General features: G+C 43.5%; 1 protein-coding gene across 3 annotated transcripts in view; it reads right to left on the bottom strand.

Annotated features, from left to right (window-relative positions):
* The window catches only part of AMOT (angiomotin), a 99,671-nt gene that overhangs the window by 69,588 nt on the left and 9,072 nt on the right, over positions 1–21,011 (bottom strand). Inside the window, exons 1-2 of one of the 3 annotated variants that reach the window (XM_075940901.1) lie at positions 3,275–3,719; positions 2,654–2,908 (exon numbers count right to left, since the gene is read on the bottom strand). The exons of 1 other annotated variant lie outside the window; for it this stretch is intronic. The gene's annotated coding sequence lies outside the window, so the exon portion shown is untranslated. Of the gene's footprint in view, positions 1–2,653; positions 2,909–3,274; positions 3,720–21,011 lie in introns of those variants that run through there. One more of the 3 variants, XM_075940902.1, reaches the window with a different exon arrangement.

Below are 21,011 nucleotides of genomic sequence, written 5' to 3'. Positions count from 1 at the left end.
AATCGGAAATTATCAGAAGTCTACCTCTTTCGAATGTCGCGTTCAACGCTACATTTCTTCGTCAAAATTGCATCACTAATTTTGTTTCAAGATATCAGTGCCCTGAATCAATGTCAAATATTTTCTAATTTAAAAAAAAATGGAAGACTCATTGGGGACTAGAAGTTTTACATAATTGTTATTATTTTGTGAAAGTTGTGAAATGTGAAAGTTTTACTTTATTATTTATTTTGTGCTTGGCACTGTACAAATACAGATCACAATGACCCAGTAAGACATCCCCATTGAGAAACATGCTATTTCTAGACCTGTTTAGCAGAGAAAAAAGGGATGTGAGAGTTTGCAACCTAAAAGTCATCAATTTCAGTAGCATTTTGTAAAGAATTCTTGGCAGTGAAATACTATAGCCCTACTATTAAATATCAAAAGAAAATAGTCTGTTTATATAGGAGAGGGGTAGGGAAGAGGAAAAAGATTTAATTCTCTATACTCCTGTTCTGAAAGTCTTAATATTCTTTTACAACGCAAATGGCTTGTGTCAGTTAGGGTCCATCTGAAAGAATGTATTTCAGTGCTTCATTTACAATCATAACTCCTCTTTATCCTGGAAAGATCCCTACCAGGTAATAATGAGTAAATAAACTATCAAACCCAACTTTAAGTGCTTGTGCATTGTAAGTTATTCTGCATTTAAAAACATTAGTGCCCTTGATTATTTATGTGGATGGCATATACAGCACCGTGGAAATTCCACAGAAATTCACCAATAACGTACACACAAGTGTTACCATATAACCTACTTCAGCACAGAGAAGTGGTAAAAAGGCAACCCTCCAAAGACACTTTCATTATATAGTCTCTTTGGAAGGTGGTGGGGCAGAAGTATAAATACTTACCAATTCCTTCCATATCGATCATACAGACATTCCTTATGTAGGCATTCCGGTCTAGTAACTTATGGAATGTGATCCTTATGACCTTACCTACTTCCAAATCAGCCACCTTTTTAAGTATACGTTATACTAGTGAGATATTATGCATTCAAATTAAGAGGATGGTCAGGTGCCTCAGATCTCAGATTCTACATTACATGTGGACCACAGGTTCAACTCACAGCCGGTAGACTGCCAGGATGGCAAAGGGCAATATTTTTCACTCCATTTTCATGAGCAAATGTCATCTCTTCCCACTTTGGAAAAGCAGGCGCAACACCAACTCTCTAGCATACTTTGGGATCTGCCATAGGACTCTAGGAGTAGGGAGCCTTGGTCTCCAAAATAAATGAGGTGATAAACGTGGAGCAAATCAGCAGCCACAGTGTGCTTCCCTTTCCTTTCCCTCTCCCTACTCCAGCCCTCATCTGATCCCCAACTGAATTTCCAGTCAGCCATCAATGCTACTGCTTCCTTGAAAAGCCAGGCCTACTAACATGAAGGGCCAACGGGGTAGCTAAGCAGAGATTCAAGGCCTATTTAAAGGATCCTGACAATTGCCCATTCCATGGTGGTGGAAGAGCAAGGCCTCTTCATTCCCCTTCACATGTTGCTGTTCCAGAAAGAAAGGGATATTGTGAAGGAAATGTTGCAAGCCAAAACTTGGAATTTCCTGTGTTATCCTCAGGGAAAAGAATATGGAACTGCAACAGGGAATACTCAGCCAGAACCATCCTATGGAGACACTTCACATTTCAACATGGAACACAGAAGCCCTCCATGGATAAGAGCAGTCCTAGCCCAGGTAGATTCCCACAGAGACTTCTGTAGCCATGACACAGAGTTTTGGAGGAAATGAACGCGAGAGAAGAGGGAAAAGAAACATTAGAAGCACAGTGAAACAGCTCTCATAGCTGAGCCGCAGTGCATGTGCACTATGGATTAACACTAGCCTCACTAACGAAAACAGCATGCAACAAAAAGTACATTGCCGCGTTATGAGACTGGGCCTTCATCCAGTCATTCTCTGTGCATGCCCATACAGAACTGCTCATCTCACTTGGAAGTTTCATTCTAAGAGGCACCTCAGGCTCCCCGCTACCTATAAGTTCAGTACAGTGACAAGTTCATTAACCACGCTTAATAAATAATACATTGTTATGCACTCATACAGACTCACTCTTAGCTTTGGGCATTGGTGACCACTTTTTTTTATATTCGATAAGCACAACAGAGAAAAAACACTTGAATTAAACACTTCATATACAACTACCTTTCAATGTAAGCACCAAAAAAATCAATAAAGTATGGAAGCCACGATTACACACACCACCCGTGCACACACATACACTGATCCCGGGATATTTCTCTGTAAAATAAAAGCAGAAAAGCTTGAAATGTAGACTCAGGTTGTAACTTTTCTTTTGCCACAGAAGTAGAAGAAAACGAGAAACACCACTGCTGTTAACTAGAGCCTCGTGCAAAGCCAGCCTTGTCCTGTCACCCAGGGCAAATAAAATGTCATGGGTGCCCTTTCAGACAATTCTGCAAGGCTAAGCTTAAATATTTGCAGGAGGTGAAGGTTCAAATAACGACACAAAGTCCTCAGACACCACAGCGATGGACGAAGAAACTTAGCACAAGACAGGAGAGCAAAATCGAATTCCTAGGACCTCGGTTCATTGCTATCACAAATAATGCAAGCTCCACACTCCTCTTACCTCCTGGTGAGCTGGAGACCAAAAGATTTTCTTCTTTTTCCCCCAAACTGACGGCACACTTGCAGCTCTTTGGGTCAGCTACACAAAGGATGCCTTGCTGCCAACGGTATTCTCTGTCTTGCTTTTACCGCACACGATTTAACAGGCTGGCTTCACAGGAGAGGGCAGAGATGTTGCACTTCAGCGAGCTTTCACTGCAAATCCTTCATCCTCCGTGTCGATAAAGCAAGCGAGCGGAGAGTGGACTTTTTAAAACTGCAAAAAATAATGGTTTGATTTCCGGGGATTATGTGGACCGCATCAGTGGCTCGAGTGTTGGGAGGATTTTTAATACAAGCAATAAAGATCGATGTCTAAAAATCCAACTGCAGTCAGAGCCGGCGGCCTGGCTCCCCTGCGAGAAAGAACGTGGCTTATTTAAGAATGGCAAAAAGGAGAAGAGACATTTAAAAGTTTCCTCCTTCCTAGTGCAATTGGCTAAGTACAAATTCTGCTGGTCAGCCCCAGAACCGCACAGGAAACTCCAGTCCCCCTCTGCCCTGGGAGGGAAAGCGGCCATCCAGACACTGCATTCCGGCCTCGGATGGAAGTTCCTGCTCTTAATCAATGTCCCTCACTCACCAAGTGTTTCTGTTTCCAAAGCTGCCCTGTGCAAAAAGCAGGCAAGAAGTGCAACCAGAATCCAAAGGCTTCTGATCTCCCGCAGACCTCAGGGGCTGAGCTCCCATTAATGGGAAAACATGGCTGGGGAGGCGACAATCCTGCAAAAGGAGATCAACCCCAGGCAAAGCAGCGTCTCTCTTCCCTTTTCCTTCTTCCGACTGGCGCTCTCTCTCCCCCCAGCCTGGATTCCAGCTGGGATTGTGCGAGTGTGCTATGAGAGGAATGCAGGAAGCGCACCTCCTCCACCTCCCTCTAGCAGGAGCCCTGCAACGCCGCTCTGCAGCCGGAGGCACCCCACAGGAAAATCCCTCCGAAAGTTTAGCTGAACTGAGTTCAGTCTGGAAGGAGCCGCTTCAGCACGCTGCAGAGCCACAGAAGGAGTCAGGAGGGAAAGAAAGCCTCCCCCCAGCCACTCTTTTTATGTCTATTGGACAGCTCCAACTTCGGTGCCGCTTTCTGTTGGCTGGCTGACTTGTCAATCACGCCACACACGTTTAAAAAAAACACCAGAAAGCCTAGACAAGCTTCCATTGTATTCTTGCTGGAGCAGCAGAGAGACTTAATTCTGAGCTTCCAGTCTCAGGAGAGGTGTAACCGGGACTCAGTGCCCCTGCAGGAAATACTGCAAGGAAAATGACAACTAGTGAAGTACTGCAAGCCCCCCTAAAGCAGCTAAAAAATCTGTTTTTATCTTGAGACGGAAGGGGAAAACATAACAGAAGCAGCATCTCTCTTGAATTCCTTAAAACACCTTCCAACAGATTGGAAGCTGTAGCATCCGAAATTGGATACCTTGTTTCACCTTGGAGAGGTGCCGCAATTCTCCTTAAAAGAAAATAAAGTTAAATGTGTGCACAAACTTTGTTGTGTAATAGTTGGCACTTTATCTGCAGTGGCTAATTGGGCTTTGTAAGTGAAAAAGCACTGTGAGCTTCTTAACTGTGTATCATTGTGTTTATCTTATGCACAATCTGGCCCTATAATTTCTATATAAATAGGAGTTCATATGTGTAGTCCTATTTGGATACTAAGACACATATTTTAAGCAGTAAAATATTTTTACAGCTTGATATTTGTAAAAGCACTTTGAGATCACTGGATGAAAAACACTTTCAAGATGTTTTTACAAATATCAAGCTGTAAAAACTTGAAGTCTATATTTGACTATAGAAATATGATTTATAAATAGGACTATACTCATAAAATATATTTGTTTAAATAATTATATAAAAATGTGTGTCACTTTTCAGCCAGTGACTTCTAAGGTGCTTTTATAAATATTTTAAGCTTCACAATATCCTTGCAAGGTAAGGAAGTAATTGTGATGTTGCAAAAACAAGGAATGTTCTTGTGTATGTGCATAAGTGCAGTTTTTACTCACTGATATTTAATAAATAAATAATAATAAATATATATACATATAAGAATCTGGGTTCATTAGTAGGGTTGCCAGGTGTCTAGTTTTCAACTGGAACATCTGACTGAAAAGGGGCCCTGGCAGCTCGGCTCTGGCTGTTAAAAATCCAGTTGGTGGGGCTGACAGGCTCCCTACTTAGCTCCTTGAAGCTCCTGGAAGAAGCAGTATGACCCTTGGGCTTCTAAGTGGAGGGATGGCCAGGGGTTCTCCACATGCCACCTCCAACCCAAGCACCGGCTCCACAGCTGTAATTGGCTGGGAACTCCCTGGCCACACTTTCACCTAGGAGCCAAGGGACATGTCACTGCTTATGGGGAGCTTGCCCAAGAAGTGCCACCCAGAGTCCTCTCTCTACACCCCTTCCTACACCCCAATCTCCTACTCCAGCCCAGAGCCCCCTCCCGTACCTTGAATCTCTCATTTTTGGCTCCATCCCAGAACCCACACTCCCGGCCCACAGTCTGTAAACCCTCCCATATCCTAACCCCCTACCTCAACCCGAAGCCCCTCTCCCACATGCCCAAGCCCCTTAGCTCCACCCTCCAGTTTGGAGTCCCTTCCTGCACCTCAGACCTTTCATCCCTGATCCCCACCTCAGAGCCTGCACCCCAAACCTCTGCCCCAACCTGGAGTCCCCTCCTGCATCCTGAACCCCTCATTCTAGACCTCCCTGAGAGCCCACACCCCCACTGGGAGTCCTCACCCCCTCCTGCACCCAAGCCCCTGTCCCCTGGTGAAAATGAGCGAGTGTGGGGGAGAGTGTGCAACAGAGGGAGAGGGGAATGGAACAAGAGGGGGAGCCATGCCTCAGAGAAGGGCGAGACAGGGAGCAGGACAAGGGTGTTCAGTTTTCTGCAATTAGAAAGTTGGCAACACTATTTAGACCTAATCTATCCTTACTTCAATGCAGAAAAAAAAGCAGCATGAATTCAGTGGGACAAATCACATGGGTGAAATCAGTCAGACAGTTAAGTGTTTTCAGGATTAGGCCCCACAGTTCTAAAAACATCAAGCCAAGTCAGAATGATTCAACGGAATAACTCCAATTTACACCAAATGCAGAAAACAATTAAAAGCGTGGCAAAGACAGATGACAACTACATACATGACAATTAGATAAATTCATTTAAGCAAGACACTAAAGAGTCCCCTGTGCTAAATGTTTCACTCAAAAATGAAACAAATATTCTTCCAAATCCCAAACCTGTATGTTCTGTGCATTTACAACCCCATGGCCCTCTCAAAATTGCCCTGACAGACAGATTTGAGAAGAGTGTATGCCCCATCCATGTATTCTTGAGACTTGAAAATTTATCCCAAATACAGCCATAATGTTATCAACTCTCACGATCTTATGACATCTCACAATATTTGTTTCTTTTTCCTTCAATCTCCTTTTTTTTTTTTTTAAAGGAAGCTTCATTCTCTCCAGATTGTAGAAAAAAAGCTTGAAATCACAACTCTGAATGTGCCTTCCAAACAGAAGACAAAGAACCCAAAATGTAATAATTCCAAATCTCATGATCTTTTATCCAATCTCATTATTTTGGGGGTCTGCCTGTTAGTGTTTCAACACTTGCAATTGGCAATACCGCAACCGTTGGTTTTAACTGTACAAACTTCCAACCTAGACAGGCAAAGCTACTATTGGCACCCAAGTGGAGCATGAACAGGTAAACTCCATTGGTACAAATAGCAGCTGCCTGTCTATGGCCCCCTGCCCTGTAATCAGGGCAAATTCCCCGATCCATCCAAATATGGTCTGAGATAACAATATGACCCGTTCTCTCAAAAGGTCCAATAGGTAGCAGAATATTTATATACAAACTATTTCCCTGCCTTTCTCACAATTCACCTCCTCCTTTGTTTACATACAATAAGCGCTAATCCTTTGTTTGCCACATAGCCTCCCTGTGAGGTCATTTAATTGTCTGTAAAAGCAGGATGGAGATTACCAGTGACAGTGTTTATTTGTTTTGTGACTATCTCTTTCAGTAACTTGCAATTTCAAGAAAGAATAAAATGAACAATAAAGGAGGGAAGATGTGTATCCACAATGATAATTCATCTCCCCACTTTGATACCTTAAGATCCAAAGCCTGCAAATATTTGCACTATTGAGTAGCTTCATTTACTTTACAGGATCAGGCCTTAAAGTAACACCAATTTCCAAAAGTGTTCAGCAAACAGCAATTTCCACTGGGTAAAAAATTGTGCTGCTTGCATTACAAGACTTGCCCAGTAAAAGATATTATTTCACCCACCTTGTTTTCTCTATTCAAAAACTTTATAAAAAAAACAAACAAACAGTCTTGCAGCACCTTAGAGGCTAACAAAAAATGTAGATGGTATCATGAGATTTTGTGGGCACAACTCACTTCCACAAAACCTCATGATACCATCTCTAAGATGGTTAGTCTCTAAGGTGCTGCAAGACCATTAATTGTTTTTTACATTTTCCCAGTTATAGACTAACATGGCTATCCCTCTGAAACTTTTCCTATTCAAGTTAGTTCAGTGGGACTATTGTTGTGAGGGAGGACAGCCTGATGTGGCCCTTCACCTTTTAATTGCTTTACTCACAAGACTGTTATTTACATATGTTCACAAATCTACTATAAAAATAATCTAGAAACAATTTCAAGAAAATAAAGCAAACTCCCTCCTCTCCCAAATTTCCAAAAACCTGCATATAAATACATAATCTTTTTTCTGTAACTGACGCTCATACATTGGAAATTCTTAACAAAAACATGTAAACAATTCATTAACATTCCTACATTACAGCTAGAATAGTATGCCAGAAGTTATGGTGTGCCTGAGGAGTGTACTGGAAATATATAGCTATAACTTAGATTAAAGATTTATAAATAACCCTGAAATATCCCAACACATCAAATGCCTTCCACCCGCATCCCAAAAGAAAACTTGTGGCATGGAGATTCATCAGCAAAGCAAAATATTTTTCATTCACATAGTGAAAAGTGACTTGCCTTGCCCAAGGCATATTAACCTCAAGTCGTCATCTTCCTCTGTTTATTCTAAAGAACATTAGGGCAGCGCTTTTTTTAACCAATCAGAGATAACAGCTTTATCTGAACAGGAAAAGAACAAAGAGAGATGCATGAAATCCAAATTCTCCTCAGAAAATGTTCTTCCTTTATGACCCTGCACCATCACCCCTCTACCTAGTGCAGCACTCACAAGCTAATGGCACACACTGACTCAAGCGCTGCCAGATGAAGGAAGTTAGCAGTTTTCCACACAGAGATCACACTATAATGTGGGAATTCAGGAAACAGCAGAAGAAAGAAGTTCCTAAAAACCATGCCAGCATTCTCAGGCCAAGTTATGCAATCATGCAAAGGTTACATTAGATGCATTCAAAGGCAGAGAAGATAAATGGCGCTGTGGAAACAATTTGGAAGTAGAAAAATAAATCCTAAGCCCATCCTACTCCTTGAGCAGTACTTGATAACCTGAGATTTCCCCTCCGCCTCCCCCCCTGCAACCTATGATTTTTGAGGGGCTGCTTCCCCCCACTCTTTACAATTACTCCATTAAAAACTCTCAGAGGTGTAGCCATGTTAGTCTAACTAAAAGAACAAAGTCCTGTAGCATCTTAGAGACTAACAAAAATATATAAATAGTATCATGAGGTTTCATGGGCACAACTCACTACTTCAGATGACAAATATGGAGCAAGAGGCACAGAGGTTGAACTACAAAGCAGAAAAGAGGGGGAAGAGAAAGAAAGGGAAGAAATCGTCAATTAAAGGGTCCATGCAAAATGAGTCCAATAGAGTAGGCTGTAAGTGCCTGCTACTTGGCTTTTGATGTCATTTGGGTGAATATAATGGCCCATCCAGTTCATGTCTTTGTTCAAGCTGTGAGAGAGAGTATCAAATTTTCATATGAAGGCTAGTCCTGCAGATTCTCTGGTTGATTCCTGAAATTGTCTTATTAGAGAATAGCCACCTTCAAATCCATTAATGAGTGCCCGGGCAAGTTAAAATGTTCCCTAACAAGTTTCTGTATGTTACCATTTCAAACATCTGATTTGTGTCTTTCGAACATCAGTTGGGCCAATATGACAGAGGGTCACTGCTGGCACTTGCTGACATCTATCACATTGGAGGATTTGCAGTTATATGAGGCTATGTCTACACTACAACTTTTTTTCAGAAAAAGGTATGCAAAATGCGCTCTGGATGTCAACACCAGCACTGGCACAGAAAGTGTATTGCTGGCTACGGCCCTGAGACCATTATGCCAGTTGAGATCACAAGATCACAGCCACGTTCGTACAATTTCCCCTTTTGCCCCAGCCTACCTTCTATCCAGGGATAAGCAAACTATGGCCCACAGCCTGCGTCCAACCTGTCAGACCTTTCAATCCAACTCTCAAGCACCTGCCTTCACACACACCCTCCCACAAACCAATCCCTCGCCCCAGCCCTAGTCCCCCTTCTATCCTCTGAACCCCTTGATAACATTCTGGAGTACCCTACTGTACCCCAAAACCCTCATCCCTGGCCCCACCCCAGAACTCACACCTCCAGTCAGAGTCTTCACTAAGGATGTTAAATATCGAGCCTGCTGCAGCTCTTATACATTTCAAAGGAGGAATTCGGAACTCCATGTGCAGCCTGGGGCCAGCAGGAAGTCCCACTGATTCCGGGCTGCACGCAGGTTCCGGCTTTGAAATGTACAAGAGTCCGCAGCGGGGGCTCTTGTGCATTTCAAAGAGGAAGCGCCCTCATGGAGCCTGGAGTCAGCAGGGTTTCTCTTTTTATTTTCACATATTTTATGTTTAATATTAATCACTTAAGGAAAAAAAGTTAAACTTTGTGAAAGCATCAGAACACTTGAAGAGTTAACTAACAAAGTTAAGGATGTCAGTAGATGCTCGCTGCCAGATAAAGGGTAACTGTCCGTTTTGCAACCTTGAATAAAATATTTGAATGGATTTTTAGTGGAATTTTTAAAAAGCTGATTTGTTTTATATATATAATTTTTGAAAGTATGTTTTGAAAATCTGAGGTCCCTTGCTATGCTTATTATGAAAGACTAAATATTTTAAACTTTCTTGGCTTACCTTTTACTAGCTTAAGTTTTGAACTTTTTTGTTTTTAAAATGACTTTGAAAGTCTAAAGAGCTTTGGGGGACGTTGTGTAAATTCCAAGTTATGAACAAATGACTCATTTAAGTTGCTTACATTTCTAAACTTTTTATATTTAAGCTTTTACCAAGGTTGTGGTTTTTTTCCAGCTAAGATCTTTTTTGGCCTGGGCTTTGATAACTTCTGTATTTTAGCAATGTTTAGTTCCATCTTTTTCTTCCAGATTTCAGCTTTCTGATCTTAACTACATTTTTTATAGTTAAACAATTTAAATGGGATTGTTCTTGTACCTGCTGCGCCCATCACAATTCATTATTTACAGGCTCATTTGTTGGGAAGCACTCATTTCCTTCAGAACGGCTATAAGGCCTCTGTGTTGTGTGTGGTGACAATCATATAGTGCAGGGGCAGTCGATATGCAGATTGCGGGAAAATACAGCACATTGACACTTAGGGTCAACCATTATAATAAAGATGTGTGGGTGAAAGTGCTGGTTTAACAGCTCTATTTAGTCTTTGTGACTGGGAAAGGGCTGTTTTAGTATTCATATATATGCAAATATATTTGTTAGTAACTGGTGGGTGCAACACCTGCATACATCCGAACAAGCACGCATGACCTCAATATTGGTGCACAAGACAAAACTCAGTCCGCTCATGCAAAATCTTAGAGGGAACACTTGACAGGCTCCCCAATGCCTGTGAGTTCCCCGCTGTGTGTGAGGTACAACATTGCCAAAGAAAAACAGAGAATAAGGCCCTACACATTCGTTTCACTCAGATATTTATGGAATTTCAAGAAACCTACAAACTGAGTTCAATAATGGCTTAATATGAAAGGATCATCCATAGTATCAATAGAAAAACATAAGATGGAGCCATCTTAAAGCTTCCCCTCTGGTGAGATTGGGGTAAACTGCACCTAATGAAAAGAGAAAGCTCAATCCACTTGTCCCAGCAGAAGTGAAGATAAGGCATAAGTTCAATGTGAAACAATATACCAAGAGATGGTAATGATGGGTACTTGCATACCAATTATATTTACAGTTGCTACTGTAAAACCGAACATGTTTGGGGTTATTAGGAAAATGCTGCCTTCCAGAATTCATACATTTGAACAGCTATGGGCCATATGTGCGGGAGAGCTCTGTGTAGCTCAAAAGCTCATCTCTTTCCCCATCAAAAGCTGGTCCAATAAAAGATACTGCCTCACCTACCTTTTCTCTCCCATGGGCCACGTGGTCTTGCTTCCCCATCTCAGTGCTCACAGTGTCTTTCTACAGCAGTTTACTAATTCTGCACAATAAAATTGTAGCCGTGTAAACATTTTAATAACCATATAATTTACCAAACTGCAATGGGCAAATTAATTATTGTAGAAAATGTTTACATAGGCCTGGTCTACATTACAAAGTTGGGCTGACACAACTCACCTTCAATCTACCTAGTCGTGCATGTTCCTACACTTAACGTTGTCTCCTACTGATATAAGTACCCTATTACAGCAACATAATAACACCTTCCTGAGCAGCAATGAGTCACAGTTTATGAAATGAGACTGACGCAGCACAAGTATAGACCTTGCATTACTTATGTCAGCCTTAACAGTCTTCCAATAGCTGTCCCACAATGCCCAATAACAACCATTCTCATCACAATTGTGATCTCTGCTGCCCAGCAGTTACAGAGAGGCCTCCCTCCCCTTTAAAAACCTCAGAATTTTTTTAATGATTTTCCCTGATTGTCCAGGTTGGCAAGCATATCTTGCTCTCTGTTGCACAATCCAGATGTGCTCTAGCTTCAAGTAAATTGGAGATATTGGATCTTCCAAGCCTGGACATATGAGAAGATGAGAGTATGCAAGCACAGCTATGGACCAGCAATGGAAACACTGACATCTACAAGCAGATTGCAAGGGGGATGCAGGAGAAGAATATAATATGGATCATCAGCAGTGGCATGTGAAAGCAAAGGAATAGTGTGAGGAAGGCAAATAGTCAATCCAGTGCTGAGTCACAGACCTGCCAGTTTTACAAAGAGCTGCATGCCAAACTTGGTGGAGACAATGCATGCCACCAGGGATATCTTCAAGTAGCCCAAGGTATAAGCCGCTGGTGTAAACAGTGAGGGCAAAAAAGAGAAGGGGGAAGAGGATGGGGAACATGTGACTGGGTAGTTCAGCTATACCACGATCCAGGACCAGTTTGATACTCCACCCACTCAGTCCCAATAGCCGAGCATGGGTGAACCCAATGCAAGGCAAGAATATAAATGTATTTCCCATTACAGTGATATACTGACAGTGCCCCAGTTTAACCGGTCACAGCCATCAACTTCTCATTAATTTATTTGCACTAGAAGAGGTAGTGGTATAACAAAGAGAGGGAGCGTCGTTATCTGTTTTTCAGTCTCCTGTAGAGGTAAGGAATGGGGGGGGGGAGTGTATGTGGAGCAGTTTGTTTTTGTACACAAGGATGTCCCTTGAATCCTCCTGAGAGGTTCTGATGCAACTTCTCCTGGACGACCTCTGCAGTCCTCAGCTGAAGGTTTCTACGGATGGCAGCCCTATTTTTTTTTTCCTCCATGGTAGGACAATTGCCCACGCCAGTCAATGATAACTTTGGCAGGCACCATTGCAGTTAATAGGCTCACAGCATACAGGTCTGGGCTGTGTTTGGAATTCCTGTGTTCTCAGTGCCTCTAAAACCCTTACCTGCTGTGGGAAATGGTGTCAATATTGAGAACCAACACGGATGTCAGTCAAGTGTCCCCGGGATTCGCCAGCACTTGCACTACCATAGAAAAGTAGCCCTTTCTGCTGATGTGCTCTGAGGCAAGTTTGTCCACTGCCAAAAAAAGGGACAAGCGTGCTGTCTATTGCTCCACCACAGTTCGGGAACCCCATTGCTGCATCCCTTACGTCCTGTGCCTTACCAAAAGTCAGAGGAGCAGGAGACAATTAACAGCCCTGTACTCTTGCACAACAACAGACCTCTCACTGGATTTTTCTCAATCCAAAATGGTTTCCCACTGACCTGCAGCAATACAATGCTGCAAGTTTCTACAGTGAGATTGCCACTTGCTTCTCCACTTTCAGTGCAGCTCTTCATGTTGGTGTCCCCATGCTGGAGGGCAGGGGGTGAGGTTGGCACACAGATCCAGGAACATAGCTTTGTGCATGTGAAAGTTCTGCAGCCATTGCTCGTCATCTCATGCCTGCATTCCAATGCAATCCTACCAGTAAGTGATCATTTCTTGGGTCTAGAAGTAGTGCTCTACTATCTAGTACTGCTCCATAAAAGCTACCCAACCTTGAATTGGTTTTCACTATGTTCCACAGCAATCTACCCTAACAAGAAAATCATCATGTTCCCTGCTAATATTCTTCTTACAGCTCTGCAAATACAGTCCAATGCTTATGACAGTAGTATAGAGTTGTGAGTCCCATATTTCTATCAGAGATGGTTCACAGTGATACGATCTGCATGAGTTTGTGAAATTTGTATAAAAGGCACAAAATTATAAGCTAGACACAACATTATGGGATGGAGAGAGTTGCATGTTGGGAATTTGATCTCTGGCTCACAGACACTCCTAGGAGACTCATTTCTTCCTACTGCCAAAACTTCCCCAATGCTAGTGTGTTGAACAATGGTGAGCTGCACACTGAGCTACCTACCACATTCGTCATTGACACAAGCACTCCTGCTGAATGCAGAGCTGATTAGGGATGTTAAATATCAGTTAACTGAATAGTCGATCAACCTAATGAATTCTTATTGGTTACTTGCCTATCTTATAGTCTCTGGGAGAGGGGCTGGCAGTCAGTGGGCTCCTGCCCCACTCCCAAGGAGCCCCCTGCCACTCTGCACTGCTGCCTCTGTATCATGGGGTGCTAGGTGGGAGCTGGTCTGCGAGCCAGTTTAAAATCCAGCTCCCCTCACGGAATGGCTGCCTGTCACCATGTGCTGCTTCCTCTGATAAAGAGGCAGCAAGGTAGAATAGCAACAGGCCCTGTCCAGGAGGGGGCTCAGCTCCAGACCCAGCACAAGCCTGAACTGAGCTAGGCTGCCTGCCCACCTGGCTCCTAATACACTTTAAATACAGAGCTACAGTGCACTTTAAATGCAGAGCTATCCGGGGTAGGTCCCGGATCTGGCGTAAGCCAGATCTGAGCCAGGCTGCTGGCCAGCCTGCTAAAAAAATAACTGGCAGGGGTGGGGAAGGGAAATGTGTGTAGTCTATACCATTGACTTATAAGCTGTTGCTTATTGGTTAATCGACTATACTACTACATTCCTAATGCTGATGGAAGGAGACAAGTACAGACACACACAAGTACCATACTCACTGCTGCAGCTTTATGCTGACATAACTTGTGTCAACCAAAATTTGTATTGCAGACATGGCCATAGACAGCTTCAGACCCTGTCTATTGCAGGCTTTATGCTGAATTTTTTTCCAGCTAATAGTAGGATTGGTACAGTTTAAACACAGTTCCTTAACCCAGTTCCCAGCACAGATTACTTGGTGCTTTAATGTGCAACGGAACAAAAACAGCAGCCTCACCCATTGAACATGGAAAACAAAATAAGCAGCAATATTTCTACCGGGAATCCCTTTCAGCTACAGCCTGTATGGGATGTGCTATAATTAGCAAGCACAGGCTCCCTTGTACAGAGCAATTCCTGAAGAAACAGAATGCCGATAAGCAATCACTGACTACAGAAAATTAAATTAAATGTATTGGCTTTGCTCTGACTAAATCCATGTCCTATTCCCATGGATTTACATGAGAGTTTTGCCTGAGCAAGGGCTTCAAGATCACATTCTTAAGAAAGGATTTGATTTACTCATTTCTACAAATATATGAATAAAGACCAGTCTCACAGGGGAACTGTGAACACACCAACATCTGTAGGTGTGGGGAGCTAACAGCCATATCAGGCCCCTGGGCAACAGGGAGGGGACTGACTCCATGCTCCTGGAAAGGGTGGGGCCTCAGGCAGAAAGGCCTGGAGCGCGCCATGCCAGCCCCGCCACCAATTCCTCAGAGCTGCCCGGAGTGTGCCTCGCAGTGTAGGGGGAACGTTTTGGTAATCAACAACACACGTATGCCATTTTGGAAAAGTCCAAACAACAACATGGACTCTATCTTGGCCACCCTTCTTCCTCCTCCCCTGAGGGCATTTTCCCGCTCTTTTAACCGTTTGGCGGGAAAACTAGGCAGACACGTGAGCTAGGTTCTGCCCAGCAACAGCAGCTTATTTCAGGGCTACCTCTTGAGTTCCAAGGGGCTGCCCTTCAGAGTGGCAGAGTCTGGCGCTACATAGAGGAGTACGCCAGCATCACGCAGATAGGTTTCGGTTGTGGGAGGGTGAACGTACCTGCATGCACGGGGTGTGCTACCAGCTGCCACCCCTCATCACCAAGGACATACACACACCCACGATGGCGCAGGGAGGGGAGTGGGAGCACAGCTGACACAGCCGGATCGCTCTTTGCCTGTGATATCATCTGGAGACGGAATCTGGAGCTGTCTTACCACCACGAGGGTCCACAAGCTGCAGGACATGGTAGTGATTTCATAATCCTCCATTTCCTTACCAGGGTCCTATCCTGGGGGGAGGGAACTCACCCGAGACACAGTCGTGCGCCACCTTTGTGTTGCTTTCCTTTAGTTATGGAGGTCCTGGTTATAGTTATGATCTTTACTTTGGGTGAAAGGTTAAATAAAGGCCATTTGTTAGAACCACATTTTAGTCAGTTTATCTTTCCTAAGGGGCTGAGACAAACTCCGATGACAGAAGTGGGTAGGGAGACGTTCCTTTAGGCTGGGTTCCTTTTCGGCCAGGAATACCAGTCAACAGTGGTGCCCTAGCAATGATTTAAAGGCTCCGGGAGCTGCAGCTGCCACAGTAACAGCAGTGGCAGCCAGGAGCCCCAAACCCTTTTGAATCGCTGGGCCCCGTTTGCCCCCCACTCCGGTTTGGCAGGCCTTCTGAAATGTTTTAGGATGTAAAAGTTCACTGCTTGTCTCCTCACAGGCTCTAAAGCCCAACGGAGTCAATGGAAAGACTTCCATTGCATCTGATCCAGTGTTTCCTTTAAGATTTTCCATCCATGAGTGGAGTGAGTTTTGTCTTGTGAACCCACACTGAAGTCAGAGGCGCTTGTTCGGACATTTACCACTGTGGCACCCAAGTTATAAACCTCTCCCTTTTCCCCTCTGCTGCCATGTCTCCCATCCTCGTGCTCCCCTGATGCCTGCTGCTGCCCCCACCCTCCTCTGCTGTCCTGGCTTCTGCCCTTCTCACTCCCTTCCCCATCCTCTCTGACTCCTGCACCTGCCCTTCCCCCCGTTCCCACCCCTCCCTTAGCTCCCCTGCCCATCCTCTCTCCCTTTACCCATTTGCCTGCCTCTCTCCTCTGCCCTCTGGTGCCCATCCCTTCCTTCCACTCCCCTCCTTGTGTCTACCCCTCTGCTTCACCCTCACAATGCCCCTGGCACCTGATACCTTCCCTTACCCCCTTCACCTTCCTGGTGCCTCCCAGCTGCTCCTGCCACACGGCCCTCACCCCCAGGATCAGCTGAGGCTGCAGCTGCGGGCTCTGCTGAGGGGCTGGGCGGAACTGAAATTCCTGATGCGCGCCCATGCAGGTGCACACCTTACAGGGAACCGTCATCAGATCCACAGTGCACTGTGTGATATAATGCAGGGGTTCCCAACCGTTTTCTTTCTGAGGTCTCCTCTACATGCTATAAAAACTCTAGTCCACTAGTCTCACAGTAACTGATTTCCTGCATATAAAAGCCAGGGCCAGCATTACAGGGCAGCAAACGGGACAACTGCCTCAGACCCTATGTCACAACATCTTCTGCAGAGCTACATTGCTTTGGCTTCAGCTTCACCCCCCAGGGGGTGGGGCTCAGGGCCCCAGGGCTTCAGCCCTATGTAATGTGACTTTGGCTTTCTATCCTGAGCCCCAGCAAGTCTAATGCTGGCCCTGCTTCATAGAACCCCTGAAATCTGCTCACAGCCCCTAGGGAGCCCCCAGATCCCTTGTTGAGAACCACTGTTATAAAGTAGTGTGTAAAAAGGCATTGTAGGGCATAGTGCAGGCACTGCTTTCCATGCACTCCATCACAATGATCATTTGATAAAACTAATTCATATTCATCAATGAATATTTAAATGTGAAAATATCAATTGCAAGCACCATCATCAGTGATATCAGTAATTATTTGTATCACTAATATTAATCTCCTTTTATCTAATGTCGACACATTATTAAGGAAAGATGTCACAATAAAAACTAATTGAGGACTTGGAATTCCAGTATAATCAATATTTCACCACAATGAAAATTATACATGGGCTTCTTTACTCCCCCCAATCAAAATTAATGCCTTTGCTCTAGACTGCAGTTTACTTATCTTAAAGGTCACTTACAAAGAAAAATATTAGATTCATGCATCTCTTTTTTCTGCCTCTTTGAGCTGTATAAAGAAAGCCCAATATATATGTACCTTTAAAATTACCATTTGCCCTGTATAACACTGATGAGTGGAGAAGTAACAATATGACAACACCCCAAAAAGAATGGGATTTTTAGTCATATGGTGTAATGTTTGTTTTGTTAATAACTATTTAAACTACAAAATTAATGAATATTTTGACCAAAAGAAGTCTTTGCTAAAATTTCAAGCCTAAATTCTGAGAACGCACAATAGAATACCTTCTCAGACATTCAAGGGGTACTCCAGAAAAAGTAGACGTGGTATTTCTAAGGCTAAAAAAAGCAAATTTTCTTTTCTGAAAAAGAAAGATCTTTCAAACCTTCTTTATACATTATAAAGAAGCAAAGCAACAAAAATAACAAAAAATAAAAAGAACAAGTCCATTTATATTTAAGTCCTTTGCAGATCACATCCACTATTAGGGTCACAAAGCTGAAAAAGACTTAATGAGATCTTTTTATCCATCTCCTGCAAGAATAATAATATATAGCCTCAATCCAACAGTGAACACACACGGCTCCTGCCACCCTCCACACCTGAGTGGAACTAATTACAGGATTTGGGCTATATTATCCTCCTAATAAAAGCTGCATTAAATATTAAACTGACTTTAAATATTAATTCTAACCAAAAATTAAAAAGTAGCAGAAAAATTAGAATTCATTATCTAAAAAGGAAGATATTTTGTGCTGAGGATAAAACATATGAAACTTCTGGCAGCAGGCATTGCTCCACCCTTGCTCTGAACCCTCCCGCCGTGGTACTAGGAAACCGTTATGCTCTTCTTTATGCAGGAGATAAGGAATCACTCCCTGCAACAGAGGAGGAGAAGCCTCGTACCCCCAAGGCTGGGAGGTCTGCTGCCACCACTGCAAATAGGAAACGTAGGGTAGTGGTGGTCGGAGACTCTCTCTGGGGGGGACGGAGGCACCCATCTATCGCCCTGACATTTCATCTCGGGAGGTATGCTGTCTGCCGGTGGCCTGTATCCAAGATGTTACGGAGGCACTGTCGAGGATTATCTGGCCCTCTGACTACTATCCCATGCTACTCATCCATGTGGGCACAAATGATACTGCAAGGTGTGACACTGAGCGGATCAAGAGTGACTACAGAGCTCTGGGAGTACAGGTGAAGGAGTTTGGAGCGCAGGTGGTATTCTCTTCGATCCTTCCTGTCCAAGGTAGGGGCCCGGGCAGAGACAGGTGCATCCTGGAGGTGAATGCCTGGCTGCGAAGATTGTGTTGCCTGGAGGGCTTTGGCTTTCTCGACCATGGGATGCTATTCCAGGAAGGACTGCTAGGCAGAGATGGCATTCATCTTTCGAGAAGGGGGGAAGACCCTATTTGGATACACACTGGCTAATCTAGTGAGGAGGGCTTTAAACTAGGTTCTACGGCGACAGGTGAGCAAAGCCCACGGGTAAGTGGAAAACATGGAGACCTGGGAGATAGATCGGAAATGGGAATGTGGACTATAATGGCAGAGAGAAGGGAGGGTCAGGGCAAAACTGGGAGGCAAGATCAAATCAGTATCTTAGATGCCTATATACAAATGAGAGACGTATGGGTAATAAGCAGGAAGAACTGGAAGTGCTAATAAATAAGTACAATTATGACATTGTTGGCATCACAGAAACTTGGTGGGATAATACACATTATTGGAATGTTTGTATGGAAGGGTACAGCTTACTCTGGAAGGATAGACAGGGAAAAAAGGGAGGAGGTGTCGCCTTATATATTAAAAATGAACACACTTGGAGTGAGGTAGAGATGGATATAGAAGACGGAAGTGTTGAGAGTCTCTGGGATAGGCTAAAAGGAGTTACAAACAAGGGTGATGTCTTGCTAGGAGTCTACTACAGGCCACCTACCCAGATGGAAGAAGTGGATGACGCTTTTTTTAAACAACTAACAATATCATCCAAAGCCCAAGATTTGGTGGTCATGGGGGACTTCAACTATCCAGATATATGTTGGGAAAATAACACAGCGGGGCACAGACTATTCAGTAAGTTCTTGGACTGCACTGGAGACAACTTTTTATTTCAGAAGGTTGAAAAAGTTATCGGGGGGGGAAGCTGTTCTAGATTTGATCCAAACAAATAGGGAGGAACTGGTTGAGAGTTTGAAAGTGGAACGCAGCTTGGGTGAAAGTGATTATGAAATCATAGCGTTCACAATTCTAAGGAAGGGTAGAAGGGAGAACAGCAAAATAGAGACAATGGATTTCAGGAAGGCGGATTTTGGTAAGCTCAGAGAGCTGATAGGTAAGGTCGCATAGGAACCAAGACTGAGGGGGAAAATGACTGAGGAGAGTTGGCAGTTTTTCAGAGAGACATTATTAAGGGCCCAAAACCTAGCTATTCCACTACGTCAAAGAGAAAGAAAATATGGCAAAAGACCGCCTTGGCTTAACCACGAGATCTTGCATGATCTAAAAATAAAAAAGGAGTTATGAAAAAATGGAAAGTAGGACAAATTACAAAGGATGAATATAGGCAAACAACACAGGAATGCAGGGGAAAGATTGGAAAGGCAAAGGCATAAAATGAGCTCAAACTAGCTACGGGAATAAAGGGAAACAAGAAGACTTTTTATAAATACATTAGAAGCAAGAGGAAGACCAAGGAGAGGATAGGCCCACTGGTCAGTGAGGAGGGAGAAACAGTAACAGGAAACTTGGAAATGGCAGAGATGCTTAATGACTTTTTTGTTTCGGTCTTCACCGAGAAGTCTGAAGGAATGCCTAACATAGTGAATGCTAGAGGGAAGGAGGTAGGTTTAGAAGATAAAATAAAAAAAGAACAAGTTAAAAATCACCTAGAAAAGTTAGATGCCTGCAAGGCACCAGGGCCTGATGAAATGCATCTTAGAATACTCAGGGAGCTGATAGAGGAGGTATCTGAGCCTCTAACTATCATCTCTGGAAAATCATGGGAGACAGGAGAGATTCCAGAAGACTGGAAAAGGGCAAATATAGTGCCCATTTATAAAAAGGGAAATAAGAACAACCCAGGAAACTACAGACCAGTTAGTTTAACTTCTGTGCCAGGGAAAATAATGGAGCAAGTAATTAAGGAAATCATCTGTAAAGACTTGGAAGGTGGCAAGGTGATAGGGAACAGCCAGCATGGACTTGTAAAGAACAAATCATGTCAAACCAATCTGATAGCTTTCCTTGATAGGATAATGAGTCTTGTGGATAAGGGAGAAGCAGTGGATATGGCATACCTAGACTTTAGTAAGGCATTTGATACGGTCTTCTATGATATTCTTATCAATAAACTAGGCAAATACAACTTAAATGGGGCTACTATAAGGTGGGTGCATAACTAGCTGGATAACCGTACTCAGAGAGTAGTTATTAATGGTTCACAATCCTGCTGGAAAGGTATAACAAGTGAGATTCCGCAGTGGTATGTTCTGGGACCGGCTCTGTTCAATATCTTCATCAATGATTTAGATATTGGCATAGAAAGTAGGCTTATTAAATTTGCAGATGATACCAAGCTGGGAGGGGCTGTGACTGCTCTGGAGCATAGGGTCATAATTCAAATTGGAGAAATGGTCTGAGGTAAACGAAATGAAGTTTAATAAAGACAAATGCAAAGTGCTCCACTTAGGAAGGAAC

Source organism: Pelodiscus sinensis, chromosome 13, assembly GCF_049634645.1.
Source record: "Pelodiscus sinensis isolate JC-2024 chromosome 13, ASM4963464v1, whole genome shotgun sequence".
Taxonomy (NCBI): Eukaryota; Metazoa; Chordata; order Testudines; family Trionychidae; genus Pelodiscus; species Pelodiscus sinensis.
This window is presented reverse-complemented; position numbering and strand designations above follow the sequence as displayed.